Raw genomic sequence first — 8,278 nt, forward strand, 5'->3', positions numbered from 1 at the left:
CAGGTGCAGGAGGTCATTCTCTTATGGCAGCCCCATCACGAATGATGTGACCATCACAAGCATCTCTGCTGTGCTCCAGTGCTCCCTGCATGGTGTCTGCCACCTGCACATGTTGCTGGAAATGCCTTCTTATTTCCCTTCTGAAACCCCATGCAACAGAGATGCAAGGTAGGAAGACGGGAGTGGGGTCGGGGGCTGATCCCCCTTTGCCTAAGGAGTAACTTCCTAATTGGGATCCAAAAACAAAAGGAATGCTCTCCCTCAAGCCCTACTCAAAACCACTTTATAATAGTAAGAGTCTTCACAGTGATAATGAATGCACACTGCCATCTTCATCCAGTGCCAGAGCCATGATGAGCTTTTGCATGTATTCGCTCATCTGACATGTATGTTACCCCTTGAGGTAGGTTCTCTATGTCTTTACTCTAGAATTCTCATTTGACAGATGGCAGAATTAAGGCCAGAGGGGCAGGTGCCCATGGTACTGTGTCTAAATGTCAGAGCCGGACTCATGTTCAGTTTCGTTTCATTCCCAAACCGACGTGCTCAACTTCTTTGGTCAACTGCCTTCTGGAAGAAGTGCACCTAGCTGTGAGAGACCAGAACTGGATGATGACAAATATCAGTGCTGAACATACGCTGCTCAGATGCCCCTATGTGGCTCCTGTCCTCTGCACCATGATGTGCTAGAGGTGGCCCCTCGGAAAATTGAAAAAAACGATGGGATCCCAAGTGAGGTGACCATTGCAATATCCATCAAGGGTTTATGTTGCAGGGACTGGGCCAAAGCAAAAAGTCTTTCATGGCAGCTGACCGTGGGGAGATGAAAAGCAGCTGTGAGATAGAGCCAGCCCTGAGAAGAAAACGCCACTGCTTTGCTATGGACCTTCATGGAAGTCAGTGGGCTGTGGGGAGCCTGTCCACTGCTCCTCCTGCAGCGCCCTCCCCAACGAGCGAGATTGACGGGGACTCCCTGCCCTGCTGCTCTCCCTGGGTACTCTGGACCCTACAAGGAGGGAAGGAATTTGACCTCTAATCCGAGCTCTCCTTTCTCAGGGACTGTGTGGCCCGGTTTATTTTTAGTGAGAGTACATGATTACCGAATCCACTAAACAGTCTTTAGTTAAAGAGCAGCACAGGGTGGAGGTAAATTTGGGAGGCTTCTCAGAGGACAGGCAGAGATGGAAAATGGGCTGGTGGCCACTGCTCCAATGCCTCCGGCCTGACCTCAGAGCCACCCCGAGCCCAGATGCACAGAATCCCAGCTAGGTTGAAGCCCTGATCTGCCCAGCCCAAACCTCCGTCACCTGCTCCCACCCCAGCTGGCGCTCCTTAGTAAATAGCTCCACCATATTGCTCTAAAACAAACACCAGAATGGAGGGGGAGGTGGTGGGGAGAAAGCAGGAAGTTCTGTTTATGGAGTGTCTGCTGGACCTGGGAACTGTGCTAGGCACTTTATGATTCCATTTAATCCTCTTTGCATTCCTCTGAGACACGTATTAAAGGAAACAAGAGTTCAACGTGGTGAGTCCCTGCCCTGGGCCAAAGCCCTGTTACATGTGCTATTTCATTTATCCATCACCACAGCTCTGTGTGGCTAGCAGCATGAACTCAATCTTGGGGAGGTCAAGTCACTCACCCAAATTCCAAAAGCAAATCACAACTGGCAGAGCAGCAGCTGGCAGGTGACTAACTCCAAAGCCCATGTGCTCAAACCTCTGTCCTACCCTGTTCCCCAAGGGCTGCTAGGAAAGGTCCCCAGGTTAGGAGAGTGAGCCCCTGAAGCTGGGCCCAGGCAAGAGGAAGTGAGCAAATTCAGGACCACAGGGAAAGATAGGGAATCGGACGGGACAGCTAGCTTGCAGGGATCGGGGGTCCTCAGACGCCAAGGAAAGGAAGGCGGAAACCGTGTCCTCATGGTGGCATGCTGTCTCACCTGCGGGGCATGTAGAATGGAACCCTACCTGCAGAAGTGCAGAGTCAGGACTGGTTGCTAGTAACAGGTTCTGAGCGAGGGTGGAGGAGGCCTGGACAGTGGCGAGGATATGGAACAGCAACACTTTGGAGGCCAAGGCTGAGCACATGTGTGTGCAGGGAAGCATCCCATGGTCCGTGTTGATTACTTAGCAGATCTAATGTCAGCCAAGGGCCCAAAAGGAGATGGATTTCCCTTGGCCCAGGAGGGGATTTGGGTTAGATACAGGGATAGTATTCTAGAACAAGTGACTCACTTCTCTAGAAACCCACTGTGCTGAGTCACAGTCAATGGGAAAACACTAAGTATCACATATTGAAAGCAATGTGGGCATTGAAGCAAAGCTCAAATCCCAGTAGCAACAAGGAGTCGCTGTGTGATCTTGGGCAAGTTGGGTAGCCTCTCTGAGCCTCAGTTACTTAGCTTCACATTTCTCGAGTGCACCAGAGGTAAGGTGACCTACCTGCCAGAGTTATTGTGTAGTGCCCTTAGCATAGTACCTGGCATGGAGCACTAAGGTTCTGGTGGCCATTGACACTATGGCCAAGGCAGAAAGTGAGAACACAGCAATAACTGGGTGAGGAGAGAAAGCCCTGGAGGGGGCTGGGGCAAAGCCTCCCCTCTGTAAATTGGGGTGGGTGGGGAGGTTGGACTATATAGTATGGACCTTTTACACCCCTCCAAACTCTTCTAGTGTCACATTCTGGGATTTACTCAACTTGAGTCAGTAGGTCTTGGAAAGAATCTCTTTATGTGATGGAGAGATGGTGATGGGGTCCCAGGTGGACGAGTTGGCCAATTTCTCAGAGCGCCTCGACAGTTGCAGTCCTTGGCTGGATGTGAGCCAGTCCTCCTGGCAGCACTGGTGGCTGGTGTCTTCCTGCTCTCAACCTTTGTGTGATGAGGGAACCCTCCGACAGCCAGAGCTGCAGACCTCACTCCCCACCCCATCAGAAATGGCCAAGCTGTCTGCATCAACAAGGGAGTCACTAATGGAAAAATGATGGTGATTCTGATGAAATGGGGTCTGATTTCTTCTTGGCTGCAGCTGCTAGCCCCTCCCTTCCCACTCTGCATGGCCCCTGATTGCTTTCTCTGGCTCAAGGGTCTTGGGAATTTACAGCTTTGGAAAAAACACAGCCAATATCTACCGTCTCTGTTGGAAGGGGACATCTTGGAACAAAGGTGCTTGGTTAATGCACACCACGGAGGCCAGCCTCCTGGGGCACAGAGGTGGGGACAGAATGGGAGGGGCACCAGGGAAACATCCACCACATGGTAATTGGTTATGCTTATGTCTGTGTTTGCCTATTATATATAAAGGATGGTTGGTTTACCCACCATGGGCCTGCTAGGGAAGTCTGTCTTTCACATTGTCCTTAGACTTGTACAAGCAGGGACCCTGCCTGGGTCTAGAGTTTCAGAGAGCCTTCTTCAACAGTTTATAAATTTCCCTCCAATGCTTGGGAACACCTGGGGCTGTGTGTACTGTTTGTGCAGGGAGCCTAAAGCCTGGACAGGGAACCATGTGGGCCCTGGGCCCTGAACCCTGTTTCTTCCCTTTGAGGTATGCTTCAACTATTTACCCTCTGCTCTGTCACCCATGTGCTGGGTGAACCAGATGTCCCAAGGAGCTATAGGACTCCCACCTATGAGGTCATCTCTGGGGCCCAGGGCCTGGTTCCAGGAGGGAAGCCTGATAAGGGGATTGTTCCTATTGGCTGGCATGGCATTTCTTTTGTAAGACTGTGTGAGATTGGGCCACTGGTTTTAGATGACTTAAATTGTTTATATACACAGAAGCCCAAATAATATTTGCCCAGGACTGTACACAACAAAGCAGCCTTGTCTGTCATCTCCAGGTACTCTTTTCTGGAGTCCTGAAGTTAGACCCCTTGCCCCTTGGTAGGTCCCTCCAATCATTGGATCATAATCTTGGAGCACAGGTAGGGCCAGAGGAGGCCTCTATTAGTTAGGTCCACAGATATGACCAACATTGTAGAAACTTGGGAGATCCCCAGGGAAGCCCCCAAGTTGCAACAGTCCCCATATCCCACCTTTAATCTCCTCCTAAATGTGAACAGGTCTACGGGAGAAGTGCTGTGCCTTTGATCCCTGATCTCACCCACCCACTGTCTACCAGGACCACTCCTCAGCCCAGTTCTGAGCACATTACAATATTCTCAGTGATGTTTTGATTTTGCAAGTAATTTACACAAAATTAATAAATTAATTAGGCTGGGCATGGTGGCTCACACCTGTAATCCCAGCACTTTGGGAGGCCAAGGCGGGCAGATCACGAGGTTAGGAGATCGAGACCATCCTGCTAACACGATGAAACCCCATCTCTACTAAAAATACAAAAAATTAGCCAGGTGTGGTGGTGGGTGCCTTTAGTCCCAGCTACCAGGAGGCTGAGGCAGGAGAATGGCATGAACCCGGGAGACAGAGCTTGCAGTAAGCTGAGATCGTGCCACTGCACTCCAGCCTGGGCGACAGAGCGAGACTCCATCTCAAAAATAAATAAATAAATAAAAATAAGTTAATTAACCTTCTAGGGCTCCTGGAGAGTAAATTCTGTTTTATTTTTTGTCTTTTTTTTTAAAAGAGGAAAGAACCAAGAAGGTGGCTGGTATTTAAATAGATGTCTTTCCCCGTCTTGTCTACTGCTGGTAGGAGGAGAAGCTATTTTCATTTTTCTGGAGGGCAATTTGAAAACACTTACTGAAGTCTTTAAAAGGTACTTACCCTCTGATCTAACAATTCTGCCTCTAGGAACTTATCCAAAAGAAAGAATTCAAGATGGGTTCAGAGAAGCATCTACAAGGCCATTTGTTCAAGTATGGTTTATAATAGTGAGACATAAAAAAATATATTGAAAACCAACAATTGTGAGTGGGTCATATAAATTATAGAGCATGTGTACAATAGAGTCCTATCCAGTCACCCAAAATGTTGTTGAAGGAGAACAATTACTAATATGGAAAGATGCTTAGGATGCATTTTATGTTTTTGTAAAATGGCAAAACGGAATAGGCAGTAGGATCTGTTTTCTTTTTTAAAAATTGCTATTGCTTGAATATGTGTTTCTTCCTAAATTCATGTTGAAATGTAATCCCCAATTTGGCAGCATTGAGAGGTGGGGCCTTTGAGAGGTGACTGGGTCATGAGGGCCCTGTCCTTATGAATGGATTAATGGGTTAACGGACTAATGGGTTATCACAGGAGTGGGACTGGTGGCTTTATAAGAAGAGGAAGAGAGACCTGAGCTAGCACACTCAGCCCTTTCACCATGTAACACCCTGCACCACCTGGGGATTCTGCAGAGAGCCCTCACCAGCAAGAAAGTTCCCACAGCAAGAAGGTCCCCACCAGATGCAGCCCCTCAACCTTGGACTTCTCAGCCTTTATAGGATATACGTTCCTTTTCTTTATAAATTACCCAGTTTCAGGTATCCTGTTGTAACAGAAAATAAACTAAGAAAATCTCTGTCTGTATATGTATGAAAGAAAGACTGGAAATCTATGTATAAAAATGTAAACAATGGAATTCTGTTTTTTGCTTTTATTTTAATATTTCAGTCATTACCAGATAGTACATGTGAAACCTTTTTAAAGAGGTAAAAAAGTATGCCCTGATTACCATAGTGCTTCCCCAGAGGTCAGCATTGTAAGTCAAACGTTTGAACTGCCTTTTTAGTGAGACTGCTTTAAAAATCAACAATTAATGGGGCCAGCTGTTTACACATCTGTCTACTGAGCCTTGTTGGGGTGTGGCGAGAAGTGTGACTCCATGCTTGACTTCCAGGAGGGTGTACTCTAGAAAGGAGGCAGACCCTTCCAGGAGGAACCCTAGTACGTGTCAGGCTATGTTTGTTCGCTGTAGAGGGGAAAGCGGATTGGAGAGGGGCTGTGGCAGAACTGGGCATATCAGGGCAATTGTAGAGCAGATGTCTTTGACTGATGGACAGGTCTCAAGGAACGGTGGTGGGAAATGTCTGCCAAGTGCGGGGTAAGTGACATCCTTTCCGCCCCACAGTGGTTGCCCCTTTTGGGTGGATTTTGCCTCAGTGTGACTCACATGGAGCCCGTCATGGGGCACTACCGCCATTTGAAACACTCCCGCTTTATTTAGGTCTTACGCAGAGGCCTCTTCCTCTCACGGGGAAGCAGATTCAGCCCTGGCCTAGAATCCTAGAAACTTCCTCCCACAGGGCTGACATTCTCCAGCCTTTCTGCCACATGCCACCAGCTATCTTTAGGCTTATTTGAGACTTATGTGCCCTCTATTTTTTAAGCCACTGTGGGCTGGACTTTTCCTTTGCAGCTGGATGCAAACCTGACCAACAGCATCACTTACTGGCCTCAAGGCCTTGGGGCAGTTACGTCACCATTCTGAATTCAGCTTTTCTTTCTGTAAAATGGTAACAGTCTCCCAAGTTATTGTGAGGATTAATTAACGGAATGTACACAAAGAACTTGCACATAGTAGGTGCTCAATCCATGCTCCCATGTCCTGCATATCGCCATGGGACCGGCAGTGGTGGCTCACCCATGAGGCCATGGTGGACTCTCTCCTCCAGCACAGGACGATCTCCCTGTGACTGTGTCTGCTCTGATGCCCACCCATGGATCTGAGAAGCACCCCCAGCTGTTAGCACCAAGCCTCCTGGCCTCCGACTCTCCCCTGCAACCAAGGAGCCCTGCAGAAAGAGCTGTTCCGGAGTTAGCATGGTCCCTCCTGCCCACTCGCTCTGGACAGATTGAGAAGCACAGACACCGGGGCAGCTGCAGATGCACCGAACCTTCAAGGAGGATTCTTGCTCACAGACACCTGAGATTTATGCTGCCCCGGCCTAAAACAACATCCTAACCACAAGTTATCTGAAAGGACACACTCTCAGTGAGAACATGTCTGTTTTGTTTCCTCCATCAGTCACTGTGGATGACGTGATGGACTGGAAACCGCCTTTCTACCTCTCCTTGGGAGCAAAAGGCCCCTGAGCTGCCTGATATTTGAGGGCTGGGCTCTGACCTTGCAGCCAGAGCAAAATCATCTTTGCTTTGCTTCTCCAGGCATTTGGGCTTTTGGAGCTGTGGGTGAAATTGAGCAAACCCTGGCCTGGTGAATGGCAGGATGAAGGCTCAGGGAGGCGGGGCCTGCTCCATTGCCCTCTGTTACACCAGAGCAGCTGGCATTTAGGATTTACACTTTGCCTGGGAGTGGCCAGCCTGGTTTCTGCTGGCTGTCCTGAGATGTGAACTGTATCCTGGTGCTGCAGAGGCCTCAGGCACAAGCAGAAGTCCCAGTGTCGTTCCCAAGGTCCCATTCTCAGGGGCATGCACCCACCTACCGGGCCAGGCTATCCAAGAGGCAGCAGAGCAAAGTGGAACCAGCGCCGCAGCCACAAAGTCTGAAGTTTGCATCCTGACCCCATCACTTCGTAGCTGGCGGCTTTGAGAGTGAATTCACCTTTGTAGACCTCAGTTTCTTCACCTGCAGAATGGGGATAATAAGGGCGTCCACCTGTGAGGGCTGTGGAGGGGGTTAGAAATGATGCATGGAAGGTGTCTGTCATGGGACAGGCGTTCACAGCAGGGCTGCTATAATTAGATGGTGATGTGTGTTGGCATAGGTGAGGTCCTGGGACAGTCAGGCTGCCTGTGGCTGTGTGCACAGGAAGCGGGTGCTGGAGATCAGTCACAGGTGGTCCTGGGGGCAGGGCATGGGGGACTGGGAGGGAGCCAGGGGAAGGGACAAGCTGAGTGGCCCCTGTGTTAGAGATGGTGGGGAGGGGCAGAGGCCGGGTTGGGGCAGGATGCCAGGCTGGGGGAGGGGAGACTGGACATAGGAGACAGTGGCCTGGGAACGGGGAGAGTGTTATGTATCATCTGAAGCTTCAACCCTAAAACTAGGGGGGTGGGAGTGAAGGCAACACCTCCTGGGACCCCCTTGGAGGATGTCCTTGCCAGCATCCCTCAGTCCCAGAGCCCCTCCCATGGGAATGGATCACTCAGGCCTCACAGAGGGACTCTGGAAGACTCTTAGGTTGATTCAGGCAAGATAAGACAAGGGGTGCCCCCTGGGCAGTAGGGGAGTAGCGAGGCCTTCCCAGCTATTAGCTAGCGGTCCCCAGAGGGGCAGGGGCCTCTGTTTCTGTGGGGCCAGACCGGCTTTCATGAGAGGATGGAGTGCAAGAGAAATTGGAATGACATCCTAAGGGATGGCTCCAATGACAGCGTCCTGGGCAGGTCCCTTCCTGGGCAGCATCTCAGCTGTTGTGAGTGCAGGGACCGTCTGG

The sequence above is a fragment of the Macaca nemestrina genome, chromosome 9 (genome assembly GCF_043159975.1).
Source record: "Macaca nemestrina isolate mMacNem1 chromosome 9, mMacNem.hap1, whole genome shotgun sequence".
In the NCBI taxonomy this organism is placed as follows: domain Eukaryota; kingdom Metazoa; phylum Chordata; class Mammalia; order Primates; family Cercopithecidae; genus Macaca; species Macaca nemestrina.